The sequence below is a fragment of the Gymnogyps californianus genome, chromosome 2 (assembly GCF_018139145.2).
Source record: "Gymnogyps californianus isolate 813 chromosome 2, ASM1813914v2, whole genome shotgun sequence".
Lineage (NCBI taxonomy): Eukaryota > Metazoa > Chordata > Aves > Accipitriformes > Cathartidae > Gymnogyps > Gymnogyps californianus.
In genome coordinates, this window is record NC_059472.1 from 122007601 (window position 1) to 122031950 (window position 24350).

At 37.9% G+C, this 24350-nt stretch overlaps 1 long non-coding RNA gene across 1 annotated transcript; it reads right to left on the minus strand.

Moving 5' to 3' along the window:
* Positions 1 to 794: 794 nt before the first annotated feature.
* LOC127013662 (uncharacterized) lies at positions 795 to 24301 on the minus strand. The gene is made up of 4 exons (XR_007766104.1): positions 23998 to 24301; positions 4317 to 4505; positions 3649 to 3805; positions 795 to 1090 (listed from the first exon to the last, which is right to left on the minus strand). It is a non-coding gene; the product is annotated as an uncharacterized LOC127013662 (long non-coding RNA).
* Between the last annotated feature and the right edge of the window lie 49 nt (positions 24302 to 24350).

Genomic DNA, 24350 nt, shown 5'->3' on the forward strand with positions numbered 1-24350 from the left:
GCCCAGACCATTAGGCCGTATCTGTATTAGAGAATATCTGCCAATAAAGTTGTAATAGCAAGTCCTCCTAATGTGTATATATTTACTAGTGTAATTATTTATTTATTCTGGCATTTTAATTATTTATATGTGTATTTCTATGTGTATTTATATACACATACATACATATATATGTAAAAATCATCCTGTTTTGGTAAGCAATAGAACCTATAAAGACAAAAGCACTGTACTACTAGTGTAACTGCATATTCTCTATGACTTTTATCAAAACAAGAAAGTCACCAAAAATCCACCCTGAGTGACAGAGGAAGAATGTCTAATGTGGACCTGATGTGAATGTACGTCTCCCTCCCTCTTGGTACAGTGTTTATCACCAGTATCTAAGCAGTAGTCTGCTTGTTCTGGAGTATGCCGCATCAAGATGGGCACCACAATGAATTTACTATTCCCTACTGTAGCTTTTCTTTAACAATCTTGTCAAAGTTCATTTATGGCAGCCCTGGTATTCAGCTTCTCATCTCTTCTACATCATGACATCTAGAGGACAGTCGTAAGAGTTTGCTTTATCCATCATGCTATGATTTTACCACAGGGCTTGTTTACCTGAGGCGTACTTACAGCAATCTTTGGTATTTCTTCCAGCATCATTTTGCCATGTTTGTGGCTTGTAGTTCCAAAATAATTTTTTTTTTCATTTCTAAGGGACAGACAAAGCAGTTTTTGTCAGCTGGCCTTTTTTCTTTTTTCAGTATGGGTGATTTTAAAAAGGAACTTAACACAAATAAAATCAGGTCTTCTTCCCCTTAATAATCAAATCTTAATTGCTTATGAGCGTGGAGGGTACTGAAGGAAGCAAAGAGACACCTGCCGTTTATTACAGTTCAAGCATACAGTCACGCAATCAAAAATGTTGACATTTTTCCTTCAAAAATATTGTGATAGCATCACTACCTTCCTCTAAGGACAGGGGAGGGAGTTTCTTGACTACATGTATGTATCATTTGCACTCTGCCTGAGGTATAGTAGATTTTGCCAAGTGAGCAGATCACAGAAAGAGTCTCTAGTCTCAGTGAGGCAGGTACGCCATCTGCTGTGGAAGATACAGAATAAAATCAAATACCATTTGAGAGAATAAAAAAAGTATGTGAAAAAAACAGTTCCCCTAAAATATTACCTCTCCTGGAGTTCTGGTTTTTTCAGGAAAGAAATTACCACAATTCAGGCTTTTAGCCCAAAACTCAATTTGAAAAAACAAACATGGTACCGAGACGGGCAGATTTTTCTAGGTTTCTTTTGCCTATTTCTAGGCTAAATCAAAAGAAGCCAAAAGGAGCCAACTGTAATTTGTAATGTGCAAGGCAGGGGGGGAAGTTTCAGGAGGAATAAAGCATATCTGCTCACAGAGCGCAGTCCCAGCATCTCATTCCTCCCTTGTACAGTACCTTCCTTTAGTAGACTAGATTAAGTAGGTGTCCTGTTTTCAGCTGGGATAGAGTTAATTTTCTTTCTAGTAGCTCGTATAGTGTTATGTTTTGGATTTAGTATAAGAATAACGTTGATAACACACTGATGGTTTTAGTTGCTGCTAAGTAGTGTTTATACTAAGTCAAGGATTCTTCAGCTTCTCATGCCCAGCCAGCAAGAAGGCTGGAGGGGCACAAGAAGCTGGGAGGGGACACAGCTGGGACAGCTGACCCCAGCTGACCAAAGGAATATTCCATACCATATGACGTCATGCCCAGTACATAAACTGGGGGGAGTTGGCCAGGAGGGGCGGATCGCTGCTCGGGAACTAAGTGGGCATTGGTTGGCGAATGGTGAGCAATTGCATTGTGCATTACTTGTTTTGTATATTATAATTCTTTTATTATTATTGTTGTCATTTTAAAAATTATTATCATTATTTTCTTCCTTTTCTGTCCTATTAAACTGTCTTTATCTCATCCCACGAGTTTTACTTTTATCTCATCCCATGAGTTTTACTTTTTTCCAATTCTCTCCCCCATCCCACTGGGAGAGGGGAGGAGTGAGCAAGCAGCTGCGTGGTGCTTCGTTGCCGGCTGGGGTTAAGCCACAACAGTAGGCCAGGGTTTCCTCTCTCATTTTGGCCTCACAAAGCAAACTTTTCAAGGCTCTATTTTAAGTTCTTTCACACTCAAAACCAGCAAGACCGCAATCTGCTACCCGGCCTTGCAGCAGTAGGTGTAGATAACCTCTCCACTGATCATACGAGCAAGACCTGGCTAGTAGAGGAGAAAATGAGGATTTGTGACATCCCCAATCACTGCCAGACTATGGAAGAGAGAGAAGAGTATGGCCAGCTCCAAAGGTAACTGTGAAAGTTACAATTCTTTTGCCAGATACAACAGTATGGAAATCTTGGCCGCACTTTGTTTGCCTGGTAAATTCCAAAATACAAATGATTTAATGTAAGAAATACTTTCTCTGCTATTAATAGGGCTTCCTATCTTTTGCCACTCTCAAATTCAAAAGCTTTTAAGCCCTAGGTGGCACTATACAATAAAGGAAGGCATGTTTAAGTACTATTTTCCCCCTACAGATGGAGTTCTTATTTAAAATGTAAACTAGTGTAAATTTGAGTATGTTGAATGCAGCTATTAGTCTCAGCTTGGTAATCCTCTTTTTCTGAATCTGTCTCTCAAAGTCAATAAAATATACTGCTGTGAATGTCATTTAAATACAGTATTTTTGCTTTCAGAGTGCTATGGAATATATTTTCCTGGAAAATTATGGTGCATCACAAACTATTACAGTTTTCGTTCTGTCTGTGAGCAGTGAATAAACCAGCACAGGCTGTATTTACTTCAGCAATTCACTTGGAGTAGCAGGGTAGACGGACAGCTGTAAACAGCTGGTGCTGAGGTTCCTCACATCTCCAGTATATTCTCACACAGAGGTTATTTTGCATCAGGTGGGAACTGGCCCGGTACCACACATCTTCATTACACATTTTGAAACTCCCTGAAGTAAAGCTACTCACAAAACTTCCTCAACCACAGGACTTCTAGAAAGCAGCAAGTTCCCCTTTCACCTGTCTCATGCAGATGTGTTTCACACCAGCCTCCACTGTCTACATAAAAACTTCACAGGCGGAAGGAAGCCCCCTAATTTTTCTCACTCCTGCAGTTTCTGAGTGACACTGTTTTACTTGTTTCAGATCCTGCTCTTCGCTCTGATGCTGGAACGTGCAGTGCTTGGTGGCGCAGGGGAGGAACGTTAGCCTTCACCCTGCAGCCACGGTAGCAGTGCCAGGAAAATACCTTGAGTAAGGCCTTCTTACACCTTGCTTTCACAGACAAAAAAGAGAGGCAGAATATCTTTCTGACAGTGCTACCACTGTGACAGCTTTGCTCACAGTCAAATAGAGATGCTGAGCCTGGGAGACAAGCTTAGACAGACAGGACCTCATCAACATTGGGCTGTGAAAAGAGAACAAGTGGGTGCAAAACTTCTGAGAGCAGGGGCATACCACTGAGAAACATAGAGAACAATGGAGCATAAGGGACTTAGAGGAATGATGCCACAATATCCTCAATAAATTTCTGTGATTCCCCTTTTGAAAAGAGGTGCTCGTCTTTTCCTCACATTATAGTACCCGATAAATAACTCCTTCATGGCATCACTTACCTCCCCGTTCCCTCATTCTAGATCTGCTGTGATTTTGCTTGTATATGGTATTGTTATGTATTTTCCCTCCATTTGGCTCTCATAATAGCACCATTATCTTTTTCTGTTAATGGGCTTAAGTCCAGGGATCACGCCAATTGTGCCATGTAAGGCTTTCCTAGGATAAGAAACAAAAAATGGTTTCATATTGTCTTTGTTATTTTTCCCTTCTGGTGTCATCCAGAAGAAATTTGCTTACCCAATTACAATTACTCTGGAAATCAAGGTGGTTGTGGAAGGATAACTATACATACATCACTATACATTTTGGGTTGTTTACTTTCCTGTAGAGAAGTCTAGCCTAAAGCTTATGGAACTTTGGTTTCCACTTAAACACTCAAATTGACAGAAAGCCTTTATTTCAACAGAAGTATACTAAGGCCCAATCCTTAATTTGCAGAGGGGCAAAATTTCCAGTGTTACACAGTTAAGAGCAAAAGGATCAGGTCTCTCAAACATTTTGTGATTACATCAGTGCCTTTTAGCACAAGCAGGAACTGACATATTCAGAACAGTAGGATATCTGCATGACATATGTGTTTATGTCCAACGTATCAAGCACTACTTTATGCCCTTCTACATTGCAGAGCGCTTTGACCCTGAGATGCAGAAATAGAAAGCGAATGTACCTGTGTCGAATCAGAGGCTTTGAGTAAACGTCGGTTCTTTCAGACCAGTCTTAAGAATTCTTCCTGTGCCAGCCTAAGCTGATACATATACTTTGTAGGGAAGTCTAATGCTTGATGTCCTTGGTATTGCAACAGTTAGGAAGCTGGAGTTTATTGAGAAATTATGTTATGTCTCCAGGCAGGAATAATCTATAAATCAGAAAAGAAAAGTTCTTACTAATTACTTGTTTATGGTAGTTATTATTCTCAGCATTGCTCCAGACATTCAGAAAGAGATGGTTTCTCTCTTGAGAAGTATAAAGCAATTCTTTTTTCACTAAAGATACAAATGAAGTCTTTCGCTGATAAAGCCTATAAGAGATGCTGCAAAAGCCAAAGAATGTGTTCAGTACAGTTTTTCTACCTTCACACAGTGCAGTAGAATCTTTGTGTATGTTCTCATTATGCTTCCTTTTTTTTTTTTTTAAGTTCTTACAGGCATTTAAATAAATTTAAAGTATTTTTTCCTCCAGAACTTTTAGGAACTTAAGAACATAAGATTGAGTGTATTTTGTGTGTCACACAATTTGCTAAAAGATGTTAAGACTATTCTGATGGAGTTGTTTTTTTAAGAGATAGGAGGTTTATCTATTATTTGCCTAAAATAGTAGGCCTCTGTAAAACTTGCATCTAAATGCTTTCATACTGCACATCTGCAGATCATATGAAGATATCCAATTTTTTTGTTTGTTTGTTGTGAAAACCAACAGGAAATACCCTGTTGGCAGCTACAATTGTTCTCTGTGAGAGACTGTAAGGTTCTGACTCAGGCGGTCTCCAGTTCAAGTCGAAACCTCAGTATTTAATGATACATGATTAAATACAAAGGTTTTCTCTTTTTTTGGATTAGATTTTAACTTGTTGTGTTACATACCAGGAATAAAATATTGTATATAATCCTGCATGAATCCAAGACAAAAATCCCAATCCATAAAGTGTTTTCTTTACTTATAAAGATCAATGTAGGCTTTATTTTGTTTCAATAGTTCCTGTTGGCTCTTCAAGTTCCAAATATATTTGACTGCAGTAGTAATCTCTGAAAGCTATTTTAGCTTCTTTCTGTCAGTCCTTTCTGCCTAATCTAAGTCAGTTGTAAATGCATGTGGCTTCAAAGGAAGGAGAAAAAAAGCATAATGAAAATAGTCACATGTTCCAAAATGTTAAAAAGATGGAAAGCTATTTAAAGAACGAAACATGTCTCAGGAGCTAGAGAATCACTGTGGACTGACATATGGTAATCGTATGTCAGCATATGCCTGTGCTGCATCTACAGCATATATCCATTTGCTAAATTCTATTTGTGTCCAAATTTGTAGCAAGAAGATCAAGTTTCAATTCAGTTAGAAAAATGTAGAGGCATGATGATATGTTTAATTCTTAATTTTCTGTAGAAGCAATCTTGCACATTATTTATTCTTTCCTTGCTCCTTTCCCTGACCTCACAGACCATCCTGACAGTTAAAATAAATTTACCCATCTCACCCCATGTTAAATTCTCAGTGTCAGGAAAGGTGGGTCCAACACTAAGATTAACTAGAAAATAGGCACTACAGACTTTCTGAAGTTTTTACTTTTTTTGGCCTCTATGTGAGAACAAAACTCCGATCTCTTCAAGTTGCAGGGGAAAAAAATTCAAAAGATGCAGTGCATACAAAGATGTGGAATTAGGAGAGGGGAAACAGTTTCAGCTCCCTACTCCGAATCTAATCATTTAATAACCTAACCAGTGAGTCATTGTGTGTATTTGTTTCTGGTTTCTAGACCAGAAATCCCATCCTAAACCTGAGAAATCTCCCTTTGGAAAATTTTGCTGAGGTTAATATAATTTTAGTTTCAATGAAATAGAAATATTAGAAAAGCGCTGGGAAATTTCCAATGCTAGTCAGCTGCAGACTAGCTGCGAGATATGAGCTAACCCCAATTCTCATGTTGTTTCCCAAAGAAACATTCCTTCCTCCATCCCAAAGTTGAGGATAGCTGTTTGTTCCAGTTTTAGAGCCCATATTAGAGCTGATAAATTCATATGTTTGACTATTGTGGCAACTAGAAAAGTAGGTTATAATGAGCCGCAAATAACATCGACAATTAACAGTAATAATAGTGAATATTGTGTAATACTTGATGGGTCTAAAATTTCTTCCATTACTCAAGTGTAAATGGAAAGTAAACATTTTACTTGAGGGTACTGCATGATTGTGAAATGTCTGAGTGAGAAGAGAGACAAAGCTGTAGAGCTTCCAGTGTTGTTTCAGTTACATAGATAAAGTAAATGGAGTATGTATTTCCTTTCTATGCGGAAACATGCAGTGAAGAATTTATATTTCTAGTCAGAAGGTCAGGGAATGGATTCTCCTCTCAAGATAAATCCAAAATAATTTTGCCAAAGGAGTATCACTGGATTGACACGGCTATACTTGAGATGAGAAATTCACCCGCATTTTTGAGTCTCAAGCATGAATGAACGCAGCAGACCAGTGAAGCAATCATTTCATCGTTTGGTTTCATTAAATGGGACACAAGGTAACTACATGCGTCAAGAGCTAGAAAAAGGAAAGCTACTTTTAACATGCATAGGTCCTGGAATTAGACAATCGCCAGAATTTCTGCCCAAGAATTTCTGCACTGAAATCTACTTAAGATTATTATCATAACCAAACATGGTGGTGGTGATGGTTGAGGAGAGGCTGTGTGATGTTAACTGCAGTTTCTGCTTCACTGCATTACCTTGTAATGACATTAGCACATATTTTACATTCTGTGAAGGGAACGCTTCCCTCTTCCTCTCTGCCGCTTAGAAACAGTGAGGAGATGAGATCTGACACTTGAAAATGCTATAGTGCTGTGACCTTGTCAGGGTATAAGATCGTCTTAGTGGATGCAGAAAATTCAGCTGCCCGGAGAGTATTTTTGCTTTGTCCAGCTGGTGTCCTACCATCTCCAGCACGATCTAAAATACAAAGCTGCTTCCAGACAGCATTGCTTTGTTATTCACTTGACTTTACTAGCCTTGTCAGAGTTAATTGGATTTGTGACATGGTCAGATGTTTATTTCTTGATTCTGTTGTCCCTTGCCTTAGAGAAAACATATACCAGGGGAAACTACAGTACATCTAGCAAATACTAAAAATATGAAGAAATACATGGACATGCTGTCAAAATTTTTAGGAACTAAAATTTAAGGAAATGTGTGCTTAAAATATATTTTTTTATTCTAATCTATGCCAATATTGTCACTTAGCTCCTAATTTATCAAGACAATTAGAGCCCTTACAAATCTTTTTATTTAAATATATCCATAGCTCTCTAGACAGTCTAATATCACACTCATTAGTTTGGTCAGGCATAAATGCCCAACTAAATCTTATTGTAGATGAATGCTATTTTGGGGAAGAACGCACATAAATCACAGAAATATGAGGTTACACTTCTGCTAAAATCTCTTAGTTTATTAAGTATTAGAAAAACCTATATTTTTTTATTAAGCCGCTGTCTACAGCCATAACTTTTATGTTTTGTATATGAGATGACAGTCACAGGCTACAAAATAGCTCTTGTGCAATTCACTTTCTAAATCTTTGCTGCTATTACTAATGTAGTATTTTGCTGTAAACATTTTTAAATACAATGCAAAACAAGTATCAATAACTGTGATAAGCATTAAGTGATTTAAATCAAAAGCCACAAAAGAGGACTTCATTTACATCTACTGCAAAAAGCATGAGTGTGGGAGCAGATTCACTACAAAGGATTTATTCTGAAATGCAGTCTATCTGATTACAGAAGTTTTGGTTAGCCAAGAGGCCCATACACACTGCCCTTTGAGAACATATACACACACACACACACACACACTCACACCCAAAGCATACCACTATGGAAGTCACAGTGGATACAGTCTTTTCTTTGGGTTTGGAACAAGAGTAAATCAACCACATTTTGGGGTACAAAGAACGTATAGAAATAGCTGAACATTCATTCGTATGTTGGCATGAGCCAAATTTCATAGATTTTGTATTATATTAAGAGCAACAAGAGAGGGAGAGAGAGACAAATTGACAAAGCAGTTAAGCACGGGCTTAACTTTAAGTTTGTACCTAAATCCTCATGAAGTCAACAGCTATGCAGTTGGAGCTATGCCAGTATGTAGCTGAAGATACGACCATCATAGTCTATTTTATATAAGCATGTTGTTATTAAGTTTGTAAGCAGAAATGGAGTTAGGCAACTACTTTTAATCTGTAAATGTTGTGAAAAACATGTTAGCAAAATTTTTATATTGACTGGTGCAAAAAAAAAAAAAATCAAAGAGAAACTACTTGTCATCATTTCAGCAAGAAACAGTGTGTATGATTTATCTCTATTTCATTCTAATTTTATTATTAGCGTAGCTCCAATGCTTTCAATACACACAGAGCTGGAGTAGCACAGAGGCAAATCAATTGAGCTTGGTTTCATTTTGGACAGCTCATTGGAGCATCTGCTAAATGCACAACAAGGCCAACATTCTCCACTCAAACATATTGTATTAGCTGAGAAACAGGAGAGGAATTTTTTTTTTTTTTAATTATAGTGCTTCCATCCTTCGTACTGATTTTGATGAGCCATTGGCCGAATCAAAGAAGGCAACATTTGATTCTTCAGTTCTTGCGCTGCTAGATAACACTGTATAAGCAAACAGATTATCCACCTAGATTCTGAAACCATTATTCTACCTGACTAGGAGCTTCAGGAATGGACTTACTAACTTTAGTGGGGCAAGGTATGAAGTAAAGTTACTAAGAAAAGTTGCTGAAAAAGTTACTAAGCTGGAGAAAAATCTATCAGAATGTCACCTTTTATAGTATCATCGTTTCTATTTGACAAGTTAATGATAAGAAGCATTAATTATCTTATGCTCTAGTGTATTATGTTAATTAAAAATTCTTCATTAAATTTCCTTGAGGGTAATTATAAAAAAAAGTACCATTTCCAGCCAACAGTCTATAAAATATTTGGTGCATCACAGTTGCTTCATTACATTAACTCATCTCTTTCAATATCATTATTTAACTTCAGTAAAATAGAGATCTATTTATTTATATGGCATCTAGTAGCAATCTACAAGCAATAGCTGGAGCAGAAAAAGAAGTTCTTCTCCAACCATGCCTACTATTGTGGAATTGATTTATTTTTGGAGTAGAGCTCCGTTAGGAAAGATAAGTTTTCTAACAAGCTATTTAAAATGCAGTGAACTATTAAACAATAATCAGAAAAAGAAAGCAAAATTGCTTTGTATGCTTTTATTATTTATTAACCCGTTTGAGTAATGGTTAGCACGTACTTTTATACAAACATGAAGACTTACAATCCCCAAAATTTCACTAGCATTGCTCTGTGCTATTAAATTGTACTGTTCTCAGCACTAAAAGGATAGGAGAAAAACTGTTAAGGTCAACAACCATGTACACATCAACATAAAGCTTATCAGCTTTTATTTATTATTACAGTCCTTCCACAATATATTATTAACACCAAGGGTGTATTAACTACCATGAATATCTAACTAATTAGAAAATTGCATGTTAGTCTACAAGATACTGCTGAGGTCTGGCTGAATCAAAAATAAGATTAGATACTTGCAGGAGAAACAAGAATGTCTATTAAGATAAAAGGAAAAGCCAAAACCCTAACAAAACCTAATGCTCTGTCAGAAGCCAAATTCCAACTTAAAAAGCAACATTCCTCCAGACATGCTGTTGCGTTTTGTGTCATTTCTACATGAACCTTGGAAGCAGGACTGCTACAAAGTGATGTGTTAAATGCATACATCCCTCTTTTCAGATACAAGGTCTTCCTCAGTGACAGGATGTCCACTTATAAAACAATTTCTTAGAAAACTACTAAAAGCTGGCACAAGATAAAATATTTCCAGATCTGAAAGTTCCTTAGTTTACCACCCTGCCGGGAGGCTGTCTGCACAGCACATCACCCCACAACGATGGGGTCCCTTTGGGTGGTACCTCAGAGGAAGTCCATCTGGCCACCCGCTCTGGAGCCTGCAGCCCTGGAAGTGCTGCCACCCTTGACGTGCAGGCAGCTGCAGCTTTTGGAAGGCTGGGCAACCTGCCAAGTGGATGGGTAGATGAGCTGGCAGGGAACAAGCAAGTTTCTGGCAAAAATCTGACAAGCTTGGGTTCCACAAGATTTCTTATTTAAAACATAAGAATGCTAGTTTCTATTCATACCAAAGTACTAAACAGTTTATATTAGGAAGTGCGTTTTGTTAAAGTCCATTTTCTCCCTCCAAAATAGACATCGAATAGAATTTAACGACAGTTTTTCATGAAGTTCAGATAAAAACACACAGTAAGCAATATATGCCTAATTAGAAAAATTAGCATTGAAATAAGTAGAGCCATATAATCTACCTGGTAAGTCCATGTCATCTATTGCCTGCATAGTGCCATTGTAGAAATTCTGCAACTAGTTCTAAGAGACATTGCTGAAATATCACAAGCAATGTATCTGCTTAACCGTGGCACTTCCTCAGGTAGGCTAGGGCCATGCATGGGCAGACACTGACTATAAAAATGGTTTAAAGTGTTATCACTCTCCCAAGTTTGTTGACTTACCTTAGCTAGAACTAGTAAAAAGGATAATGTGATCTCCTGATTTAGCTCAGTATGAAGTTGCCTCAGCACAAACTTTAATCAGTCTCCAAAAGTATTTTAGACATAAAGTAGCACATCTTAATGTTAACAGTTATATTGCTTATTGTACCCGAGCTAGAACCTTCAGCTTGGATTGTGCAGAGTTTGCTTACATATTTAGAAGAGCAGGGAAATCTACAGCCCTTCCATTGCCAAACAGCATAATAATTAAGTAATTAAGTAACAACTACTTAGCTCTTGCCATAGCTAAACTCTAAAGAAGTTTAGCAGCCTTTCTGTGTAAAACATTATTTTGGGACTGAAGGTTGAATCCACACTGATGAATCCAATTTTCCTTCTGCACTTGTGTCAATGCTTTACCCTCTGACCAGGTGGCTGGCAAGCCATGACCCAAGTACGTATTGCTTTACAGTCAGGAGTTAATTATAAGGGATGCTGACAGAGTTGCCCCCTGTGAGTACCTACATCTCGCTGCATTTGGTTTTCAATATTCCTCCTTCATCATTTCGGAACAAATGCAGGATTCATGCACCCACATAAGTATTATTTAGCCTGAGGCCTATCGCTTGGGAGCCAAGTAGCTTTATGCCATGTTACGTTCCGTCAGCTCTTAAAACTGCTAGAACCAGTTTCAGCTGTTATGTACACTCTAACTTCTGCTTTTTTGCAGGAACCTAAAGAATCTGTTAAGGAAGGCAGGAATCACTGTAGCAAAGAAGGATCCACATCAGGTATTCTGTCCTTTGCCAACAAGAAAATACCAGCATGTATGATACCCTTTTGCAACCTGGAATTTCTGTTGTACCAGTATGAGACTTCAGAGAGAAAATATCTGGCAAAAGACAAAGAAAAGTGAAAAGCCTTGTCTCAAAGTTTCCGTTTTATATATTCCACATTTTAAATTCTTTGACCAAGGAAGAAGGTGAAGGCCAACTCTTTTTCCCTAATAGCCAGCAGGAATAATAGAGCATAGAGGTAGTCAGTAGACATTTTAATGTACTGTTGTCTCACGCGCTCTCTGGAGCACCAAGAGAAACTGTTCATTCCTTGTAAGGCTTCCACTATAGTGAATCTCATCTGTTTGGCTCCCTTCCTAATAATATCTAGCAGCATCCAGCATACATACTCATACTGTGTTAGAATATAACAATAACTCTGTAAATGTGGAAAAGATCCACATTTTCTGAAGTCAATGACTGCAGCTAGCAAAAGCCATATCATACATAAAGGACTGCACTGCAGGAACTGGTCAGACCACCTTGTGTAAGTCATGGCCTTTTCTACAGAGAAGGATACCTTTATTTTATGCATTGGTATTAAGCTGCATTTCTTTTTCCATCTTGTATGTCCTTGGTCACTGGCGTTTTTCATGAGACAAAGCAAATGCTGATTCTCTATGGGCTGTAAGGGAAAACAGCTGCTAGTTACAATGGGGGTTTCAAGAGCACTTGGTCAACCTGAATCTTCATAGAAGGTTTAAGTACCTCCAGACTGTATTACATCCGTCAAAGCAGCAGCAAATACAACATAAAATGTAGAGCAGGTCCAATTTTTAGTGTGTCAGTAGAATCAGCCTGCAGTTATTTTTAACTGCCTTGGAAAGCTTAGCAGGCAGATACAGTTAATCCTTTAAAGGATTTGCAGGTATTCATAGCTTAATAAGTAAGCATAGTGGATTAAGCCAATAGAAGATTGTAGACAAAGACAACCTTTACATGCTAACATTCAAAAAATAAAAAGAACAGTTTCTTTTATATACTTTTTCCTGACAATCACTCTCAATTGTCGGTATGTGCTAGAATCCCATACTCTGATGAAATAAAAATGTTAATTAGAGCCATTAAACTCAACATGTGTGATAATTAAATCATCAAATAGCAGTGAATTTCTGTTGTCTTGTTTTCCCATTATCCTATGAATCCTTTGAAAAGCAGAACTACATCGTGAAAATGAATTAAAAATGCATCTACTTATGCAATAAATAAACAATGAAACTAAAATGGTAAAAATTCATTTTAGGAAGAATTAAAAAAAGGATGAGTGATTTTTATAGGTCAGATTTTATATTGCTTGTATTCTTTTCTTCATAAAGAAATATTCACTCTAAGAAAGTATTAGGATTCACTGTCACAGGCTCAACTGAGAGATCTGGGCCCTTCAATATATTCATAAATGATGTGGAAAAGTACACACATAATAAGACAAAGAAAAAAAATCAGATGACACAAAACTATTAGGCTGAGGAAATCTAAAGCTGACTTTGAAAAGCTTCAGAGGACGGTTCAATACTGAATGGGTGATAAAATGCCAGAGGCTATTCAGTGTCAGTAAGTGTAATGCACATCAAGAGAGGAAGGGAAAATACACATATAGGTATATACATGGGGTGTTAGTCAGTATCACCAGGAAAGAAATCTGAAAACATCTGGTGCTTAAAGAAGCAAACAGAAAGTTCAGAATTATTTAAAAATTAACAGAGAACAAACGCAAAAAGTCTGCCCTGTATACATTCATGCCACAGACACATTATGAATACTATAGGCAATTTTAGTCATTCCATTATCAAAATGGTTATGGTAGCATTACAAAAATATCTTAAGAGTGATATGATAGCGACGTATTAAGTCATGAATTTTATGAAAAAGGTGAGCTGGGAACAGTTATTCACTAGTTTTCATAATATAAATATTGGAAGGCATGCAAATGTTGGGTAATAATAAACTAAACTCATTTTCATTAGATACTGCGAGGCCCAAACAGTACATGGATCAAAAAAATCATGACTTCATGAATTCAGCAATTCTATTCAGTAGGTCAGCAGTAACTGTTAAACAAAAGAGTCTTCCAGCCACTGAAGGCTAGAAGAGCATGATGGAAAAATCACTGTAAGCATGACTGCCTCCGTACAGTTTTTCCATAAGTATCCACTTACTAAGACAGGACACTAGGTTAGGTGGACTTTTCATCTGGCTGAATTCAGCAGTTCTCAAGTCCTCATGACTAGAATGACTGAAATCACAGTGTATATTGTTTGGCATATTTTTTACATGAAAATTGACCGGGACCTCCCTGGTTCTATCACTGTTATTCAAAAAGAATCAAGATTAAACAAAATTGTTTCATTAACTGTATAACTGAAGAAGCCTAATTCCCTACACATTTTTAAGGTTATATAGTCTGGCTACCAGAGAACCCACTCCTTTCACCCCTCAACTCTGTTAACTGAAATATATATATACACAATAGTTGAAATATATGTACAAAGATAAGAGCAGATTACTCCACAAGGTTATAATTAGGACCCTGCTCTTCCCAGATTATTCAATAAGTGGAATTTATTGTTGACTCTGCCACTTAAAGAGAATTGTGAGACACAGGAACACAGGACTAGAAGGGAACTCCTGAATCACTGCAAATGATCCACTCCTACACTTGCAGTTGTATCACTCAATCCCTTTCAGAAACTGACCAAATCCCCTTTTATAACTACTCAATCAGATGGCAGTTTCAAAGCATCTGTGCCCTGGCAGAAAATTCTTTTTGATTTTTAGACTCAACATATTCCTAGTTAGTCAATGACTTATGCTCTTCTACTAACACTGTCCCTTAGTTTAAACAGGGCTTTACCCCTCTGGTGGTACATTCAGAGAAAGAAATCGTATCTTCTGTTAATACTCATTTTGCCTGGCTAATCAAGTCAAGCTCTTTTACAGCACATCTATCTTACAACATGGTATGCAATGTGAAGAGGTTCAAGCCAATTGGGACACCATGCCAGTCAGTGCAGCACACTGCAGACACTCTATACCCGCATGTCCCTGGTTCTAAGAGCTGTATAGATATGTTAGCACATTCCTTTCAAGCCAATGTGCCCTGTCACCAAGACAGCCAGTCATCCTCAACATGTACTCAATGCCAAACTAATGTGGCTGTACTAATTCACTTCTGGAAATAGTTAAGTGGTGGTTAGATCAATTATTTCTATACCATACTTCACTGTGTAGTGTAATTATGCTCCTAATCTCACACTGTACACTTCTAATCCCATGGATCACCATGGTCTTTCTCCTCACTGACTCTATACTGATTTGCCTTTCTGGAATGCAGAATTTCCATGGAACAGACTCTAATTTTTTCATACATATCAAAGTCTATGATAATTTTTGACATGCAAACTGAAAAGATTTTCAGAGTTTGCACTGACAGCTTTGCTGGAATGCTTAGCCCTACGAGTCACCACAATGACTCTGAAGCTTAGTAACAACTCTATTATGAGAATGACATCACTTCGTATCATTTTGGAAGAAACAACTCCTTAATACAGTAGTGGCAGATAACTGGTATCATCACCACCAAGTTCCTAAGAGATGCCTGAGAAGGGAAGAAATGCAGTTAAAACAGTAGGAAATGAAGACTGACAGAACACTTGACAATGGTTCTGCAGGTTTTTTTTAATTTTTAAGAACAGTCTATCTTAATTTCTCGCAGATTCCAATCTTTCCCCTACACAATCCAATTTGCTTAGCCAGCCTGGACATCTTTCATTCTTCATGGCTTCTCTGGCTCTGTTCCACACTGCAGATTTGTTACTGCGAGTCACTCTTACTAACAGACACTACACAGAGAACGCAGTTTCAGAAGTCTACCACTTATCTGACTGAATGTTTCACTGTCATATTAGTTAGCACTTCTTTTGAATTGAGGAAGGGCAGGGGTCTAGGAATGGGAATGAGAGCAATTGCTTGGACAGTGGACTCTATCCTGACACAAGCATGAAGGGAAGACCAGCATAAAGATCAACATAAATCTTAAAAAAGGATTTGAGGGCAGAAAAGGGCTCCAAAACACAGGGACGTAGGAAGAGCTTTATCACAAAGCAAAGAAAACATGAGAAGCTCCAGGACCCTAATGGCCCAGCGTGACTTGGTGGATGAGAGGCATTCATGTTTTATAGATGAATTTGAAATGGTGAGAGGAAAAGGGCTGTGAAAGACACGGTAGATTAGGAGAAAGGACATACTGAAAAACATTTGAAAATGGAGATCTTTTAAAAAATGTGTGGCCTTCTGCACAAATCTAAATTTAGTTATTGAATATAACCATGTAACAATAACAGCTGTATATGCATATTTATTCTTATGAAAGCAAGGCAAAATACTACTAAAGTCAAATATGCAGACTATATGTATTTACCACAATAGAAAACCACAAAATGTTTATTTTAAAGTACTTTATAATGGTTACAACTTGCAGCCTTTAACATATATTTTGGAAATCTATAAGACATATCTGAAATCAGACTATGTAATTAGAGATCTGTATTTGCTTAGCAGAGCAATTTGCCCATTGCAGGGCAGTGGTACTTCCTCATTCCCTTTCTGCCATCACGATAGATGTCCTATTGGCACTGTACCTGGCTTCTGTGTTCCTCACATGTTGAAGCAATGAATGAATAAGAGGAAACAGTCTGCAGAAAGTCTCTGCGCTTGACTATCCTTTCACACTCATTTTGCATTGCTGCAATACCTCTGGCTTAAGAGAGGTTTCACTTGATTTAGTTCAAGTCAAGAGAAGAATCAGCCCCACGATGTACCTCACCACCACTGAATCCCTATACCTATGCAACAAGCCCTTAACGTTCCTGACTAGCATTTTGAATGTCTGTCCAAAGGCAAAACAAAGCAATCAGAGATTTCAGATGCAATCTGAATGTAATGTGATGTGAACCAGACAAATTCTTCAACTGAAGTGCCACTGTTAATCTCTTTCCAAAACATGGAACATTGCATTAATAAACATCAATACTAATTTCAAAGCCTTCAGAGTACCTAGCTAAAATACTTTTACTGTATTCCTACAGGCAAGGGTCAGCAAGTTTCCACCACAAATCATCATCTTAAAGACAGATGCCAAATTGGCAGTTTGCAAAGAATTTGGAGAAAAAAATTCAATCAAACCCAGCAACCCCCATTGAGAAACAGAATGCTGGACAACTATCAATAAACACTTTTTTTGACAAAGAAATCTGAATTTCTCATAAAATATGCCATGTTGAATAAAACAAGAATCTTTCTTTCCTTTATTTTCTTTGATACTTCTACTCACTCAGGTATTCTTGCTGTGAATCAGTTTCATAGCACAGTACTTCCCTGAAGAGTTGATCCTTTTTCTTCACGCTGGGAAGATTCTTACCAAAGTAATGAGAAATTGTTTTTATTGGCCATGAGATACGAGATTTATTCTTTTATTGTGAGTAAATAAATCTGTAAAATATTCTGGTTTGGTTTTTTTTTTATTTTATTTTTATATAAAAGCCTGAATCACATACTTTTAAATGCAGATAAAAGTAACATTATTTTAAAAGACCAGTTAATCCTCAGCTACATCCATAGACCTGCTCCCATCATATAGGGATTAAGAATTAAACAGAGGCGTTTCACTTGAGTGTAGCTTCACTGAGCGAAGGGCAGGGATAAAAACCTGGGAGGGTGCTGTGAAAGGGGCAAGAGCGGAGCATCTGTTCCTGTGCAGTTTTTTCTGTCCTCCCACACATTAAATGGAGAGATGCATATGAAGTGTGTACAGTGTTTATTTTTAGCCAGTCAGGCAAAGGGCCATCGCATGGCCCTGTCCCATTACTCCGTTTATCTCAAGGACAGCTACAAATGCCTGGTGCTGAGACCTGACTTTCTCCACTCATGACTTGATTTCCGCCCCTCCCCACCCCCCCTTACTTTTTAAATGTTGCCTTATATGTTAAAAATGCATCTAGACAATACATCTTCTTGGCACTCTGGGTGCAATTCTGCTAATTGTTTTTGCACATAACATCTCTTAATACAACATAAAGATAGACTTCTTCAGGACTTAAATAAAAGCCAAAAAAACCCTAAAACAACCAGGCCTCCTTCCACTCTAAAGAACCTTTATAATTCTGTTTACTGAATATATTATTTCTTTAAGGTTTGCTTTCAAGTGAGAACTCTTACTGCCAGTATTTCCCCTCTCATCACACTAATAACTTTAAAAAAAAAAAAAAAAAAACAAACAAAAAAAACCCCACATCCTAAGACACTGTGAGGCTATTCTAAGGCAATTCTCCATATTGCCAATTTTTGTTTATTTTCTATTTGGGCTACATTTTTCTATCAATTCACAGTGAGTAGAGTACAGGTTAGTCTTACATTCATAACTTGATTATACTAATCAAAGTCATCCATTTACGCAGTTCTGAGGATGAGAGTGATTTTAACAGGCAGTTTTATTGAAAAGGACATCATCCTTACCAGAGATATTATTCACAATTCACAGAAAGAGAAATATGGAAAAGAATATCTTCCTCCAACATATGAAACAACATATCACTTAGTTAAAATAGCAATTTCTAACCCAGTAGTTTTCAGAAATATATATATATATTTCTGAACTCTGTAGACCTTCAATTACTAGACTTTTAGAGGGAAAAATGGAGGGAATCACATAGGTTTGTGTAAATAAATAAAACATATTCCAAAGTTTTTGCTTTTTAATGGATAGCAAACTGAAAATAGAGATGTCCTTTGGCAAGTAACAAAACAAGTAATCTCTCCTGTGCAGAGGCAGGATAAAATGGGAGTAGGTCTCAAGATCATTAAGCCACTGAGATGATGAAAACCTAAACCCAATATATTTAATACAATACTCACATAACTAGAATATTTCTTTCCAAGCTAACCACTCTAGAATGCTTACTTAGGTGGCAGCTAAAAATGCTCAGTGTCTTCAAAGGAGGACTCTGAATTTTGAAACCTTAGCCCCTTTTAAGGGTTTTATAAATAGTTTTGGAAATACCACCCAAGGACTGGGCCAGAGAGAAATGACCAATTAGAAGCCAAGTCCTGTAGATGAGAGGTTCGCAGACCACACAACAGAGCAGTTAGGTGACAGTTTGGCAACCCCTGCTTAGAAGATCACGTTTACATAAATTATTGCAAGGTAGCCTGAGTACAGGTTTACACTTTTTTAGCTACTCTGCGGTAACTGTCTTTATGAACACTCTTATTTTGCAGTAAATGGAAGATATCTTACCTTATTCCTACTGAGGACAGAGCAAATACAAATTTCTTCACAGATATCTTGAGACAACATGCATGAAGTAGCTACCACACACCACAAACACACACCTTCCATGTTTTATGGTAACCTATCCAAGTAGCCATGCCATCTGACAAGCAAAAAGCCAGTATAAAGCAAACCAGCTACTTGAGAAGCAGTCACTCATCTCCCTGATGTAAAGAACTGACTAAAGGAGAAGAATTGTAAATAATGCACAAGGAAGTGCCTGCTGCTAACTGTCTCTACAGTAATCGGAGAAATTATTCATTTGTGTGTATTTTTTTCTGAATAAACAGTATTGCATTAAAAAAAATTAACTAAGACATTTCTCTCTTTGAAGAAACGATCCTGCTCAGACCAAAGGAACAATCATACTTGTATCATGTGGCCCTGAAAGAGCTGAATGTGCCTTGAGAGGGAATATACCTGGTCTTCCAATGGAAAGTAAGGGCATGCAGCTCTTGGCTGATTAGATCCTGCATAGTTATCTTGTATAAATTAATAGGCAAGCACATATTTTTAAGCATCAGCCAGACATGTAAAGCACGTTTTAAATCCCATTGATTCTAAGCAAATTCAAGGGTGTACTTAAACATATGTTTAAGGTCCTCTGCTGCATCTGCTGCAGAATGGTAACATATTTAGATTAAAGAAATAAAACATTGTCTCTGAAATAAAACAGTCTTTGTCTCCTTTGCAGCAGGCCATAATACTCTGCTTCATAAAATCAGTTAGCCCTGCACATTCTCAAAAATTTACAGTGCAGCATGCAGAAAATAAATTTAGAAGTGGTACACTGCTGCATGGTCTGCAGATCTTACATTACCAACCAGTAAAAAGCATTATTGGATGAATAACAAGACTTATACTTGGTCAAATGAAAAACAGAAATGTGATACACAAAACTGGTCATAGTCTAATATTTCTTACGGATTCATCCCATTAAGTCTCCTGATACGTGTTTGCTATTCCTAAGTAGTATCCATACAGTTTTTATTAACAAATTTCAGCATATAGATTGAAATATTAATTCTGTGTCGATGTAATCCATTTGCAATTTGTGCTATTGTCAACTATTCAGCTAAGTCATACAATATTTTTTCATTTCCTGACAGAATAACTTGAGCATTGTAAACAAGAAAATAACCAGTAACTCACTTTCAAGATTAAGTTTCAGATGACTAGCTGTTAATACTATAAAAAAAGGCACTTTCAAAAATCATTATCATCTTCATGAATGCTTTCTGAACATTAACTGCACACAAATTCAGATCAACAAATAATGACAAATTACACTTGTCTTTCTCTTTTTAAGGTTTAGTTTGGTACTTTTTAATAAACTACAGCCAAAGGCAACAAAACATCTTGTCGGAAATTCTACGTATTCTGCTTCTTCATTGCTGCCTTTTCAGAGAGATGCTTTCTGCACAGTGAACTACTAGTCGGTATTGAGCACTGTGACCTTTATGATTTTGGTTTCAACAAGGTCAACATTGCTAAGAAGCCAGTTTTGCCTTAAAGGCAAAATCTCTCTAACAACCCAAAATGGATCTTTTAAATGTAATTGAACTGTAACAATTCATTTCCACAGGCTTATGAAAAAAAGGCCTTCTAAATTTGCAACCAATTTCATAGTATTTCGCCACCGACAATACATGCAGACAGAGAAGCTGGCCCATTACTTTTTGGATTTCATACAACGCTAACTCAGACAAAAGTTTTTATGTGAAGAGAGACAGTCAACAAGGAGCCCTATGTTAAGAACAAGCAGAGGGGTACAGAATAATCAAAGCACTTCAGAAACCGAAAAGGCACAGAATATGAGAGAAACCAAGATTCCATTCCTGCAATTGCTAACCAGCTGCGCACAGGAGGTGTCTTTCCTTGTTGGTCCCTCCTTGGTCAGCATGGCATAGCTAGCTCACAACTGACTCCCTCTCAGGGTCTGCATTTTGGCAGCACCCCAGGGCAGCTCACAGAGGGATGCACATCATGCCTGTATTAGGAAATGATGTTATTCTGCCAATGAGATGTTGTCGTAGTTTGCCCTGACGTATGCTACATGCATACGTAAGCCATTGGCAATGCTTTTTCAAGTTAAAACTGTTGCTAACAATCAACAACTGAAACAATGTTATTTGTCATCACAGTTGATGGACCTGATTCTTCATTATCTTCCTATGTCTTGTATAGTCATACATACCTCTACCAGTGTAACAGTGACTGGGTATAAGATACTATCAAATCAGAATGGTAGTTTTAAATAAGAAAACATAGTTTAAACTTGTAACTTTAAAACTTACAATTTGATAGTCAGGGAAGACCTTATATTTAACGTGCCTGGATAAATAGCTACAGGTTGGGTGAGGTAGGATAAAATGAGCCTTTTATGTTTGCTGGGCATCATTAACGTCAGTTCCTGTTCACAGTTACCTTTTGGAAAAGGCTGCATGGAATGGTTGTTCCCATACATTCACAAGATCATTTTGCCAGACAGAAACTTATTTTACAGGGGAGGAAAGGAAATAATGTCTTACTGATTTTTTTTTTGTTTCCCCTTTTCTATGGTTGCTTCATCTTCACTAGAAGCTTTTCCTAAATTTCCTCTTCCTATCATGCTGCACAGCTAACTCTAGGAATAATTTAATTGAGATACTGTATCAGCATACTGCACAGTTGATGAAGACTTGATTCTCTCAACATTTTTGTTTCCATCTTGATATTTTTTTTAACCTAACCTGAGAGTATGATGACCAAGCATTTCCATATTCACCTCTTCTGCAGCTCCCGAGAGAGAAACAAAATGGAGAGGAGGCAGAACAGGAGGGAGGGATTGTTTCTGGTAAAGGTAGCAAATATACCACACAACCATGATCAGAACTGTCAGGTGTGACAATCTGGTAAGTGAATCCTCAGAAAATTTTGATTGTACACATCTCTGTCAAAGGCACACAGCAAAATCCTCCATTACAAGAGGATGAGACAGTGAAAGCCACCTTAAAAAGATGCCAGAGTGAATGGATGTCAGGGGAAGGAGGAAGGGAGAAAGAAAAGAGGTGGTCTCTCTTTCACTGTGAATAATCTTTGGTAGATTTACAATCACCAGATTTTTTTTTTTCCAGCTAGCAACATTAGCCTCTGTAAAAGCAGAAGAGCAGGAAAATTGCACCGTCTTTTCTCAACATCAATATGTTCCCTACTCAGCACAAAGCAATATGCTATTATTATAATTCTTCCATGTAGCCTTTTATTTTCTACTACTTTCACATATTTAAATATTACTTGCTGTCATACACATTCTGGTTTCAAAAAAGTCCTAGGGGAATATCATTTACATACCTCAGTTTAATATAGTTCACATGCAAACAATATCATATAGAACATCATTTACAATAATGAGCAACATGAAGTAGCTTAAAACTCTCGTTATTTTCACTGCCTTTGTGAGCGAGCTGTTAAAAGCTAATTCATTGAATTTTAGAGATTTTCTACTTTTTAGTAAAGCTTCACAAAAATCTCAAGACCACACACCCGGATAAATAGCAATCTATTTGTCAAATTGTGTTAAAACCAATGTTATCCCTTTTGATTGAAGTAGGTAGCTGAAGTTTGGACTCTTGGAAGTTGTTTCAGCCAGGAAATGTATTATAGAATCTGTTGGGGGGTTTTGCTTGTTTTTTTCCTTTCTCTAAGAACTGCAACTTGACCTGCAGCTGAGCTGACCTAACTGTTGGCTGTCACTTAAAGGGCATTCCCATCCCACTGCTTTTCAAATTCAAACTCCTTCTTCCTTCTGCTCTTCCTTCTCTCCTTACTCTCTGGTCAGCTCTGTTCCCCACCCTCTGTTCTGGCTCTGCCACTCGTCAAACCCTTTCCACAAGCTGATTCGACTCACTAAATTGGAAGAGTTCTTCCACCATTCTAGTAATCAGTTTTCTGCTATTTTAGTGATTTAAATCAGTTGACCCAACAGTGATGAAACCCAGAGATAACAGAAGGGAATTCATAGCAGGCCACAAGGAGGCCTTGTGGGATCATGCAGCAAGTGTTTTTTCTTGGTGGCTTTTCAGCAGCATTCTTCTATTTAGTGGTCACTGTTTACTGGATGACACATCTCCACCAAAACTTTGCTAGTTTTCTGCATCTGCATTCTGTCCACAACAAAATACTTCTGCATCTTTTATGACAAGTACCTGTAATTTAGTATATGGCTACCGTCATTTCACCTATTTTATACCTAAAGGACCTTACTGAAATTTACTTTCATGAATGGTGACCTACAAGTCCCAACACCTGATCTCTACTGAAACAACACATCAAAGGAATGTCCATAGTTTGGGTTGCAAAGCAACAGAAAGCCACTGAAACACATGGATAAAAAAAATGGATCTTTTTTTTCCTTTTTTAAAATACTACTTAAAAAGCAGTCTTTTCTGGGAAAAATAAACACAGCAGCAAGAAAAAAATTAAGTACAAACTGCTGGCATACGTAAGTTGCTAATAGTGCCACTACCTTTCTGTATATCCAGAAGCTTTGGGAACATGCATCCTTTGTTTGAAAGGGAGGTACAAAAGGAAACATCCCATGTTAGGTTTTGCCTGAATCGAAGGGACAAAACTCAGCCATTGAATTTTTACAGAATTTAAAGCCATTCATGTGTTACCCCAGCAAACATGTTACTGCTGTAAATTGAGGGAAAAGAGCTGACATGCTTGCTTGCTTCTTCTGGGACTTTCAGCAAGAGTTGATTTGTGAAAATGATGGTGGTTTGACCCCTCTTTTTCCAACTCTAAAGCAATACTTGTGAGAGAAGAACAAGTAACGGGTAGGCCTCTTGGAGAAGATAAGACCACCCTGTCCTCCCCAAAAGGCATGTCTTACCCCTAGCCGCACTTACTTTTCTTGGATGCAAGGTGCTTCCTTCAGGGCCGGGGCTGCCTAGGGAGCAAACGGCACTCTGCACACAGCAGCAGCTCCCTGCCCCACAGCAACACCTCGCAGCAGTAACCGGCACAAAGGCAGACGACGGCCGCTTCACCTCACTTCACCAGGGTGGCCCTGCCCTGCGGGGCTGGGACCTGCGCTGGAGACAGTCCGAACGAAAGCCACTTGCTCCCCCGCTCACGGCCTCCCTCTCCTCTCCCGGGGCGGCTGATAAAGACCAGAGAGGGCGGCGGACACCTCGGTACCCCCAGGCCTTCGCTGTGTGGGAAGTAGGGGCGACGCCCTCACAGGGAGCGGCTGAGGGGG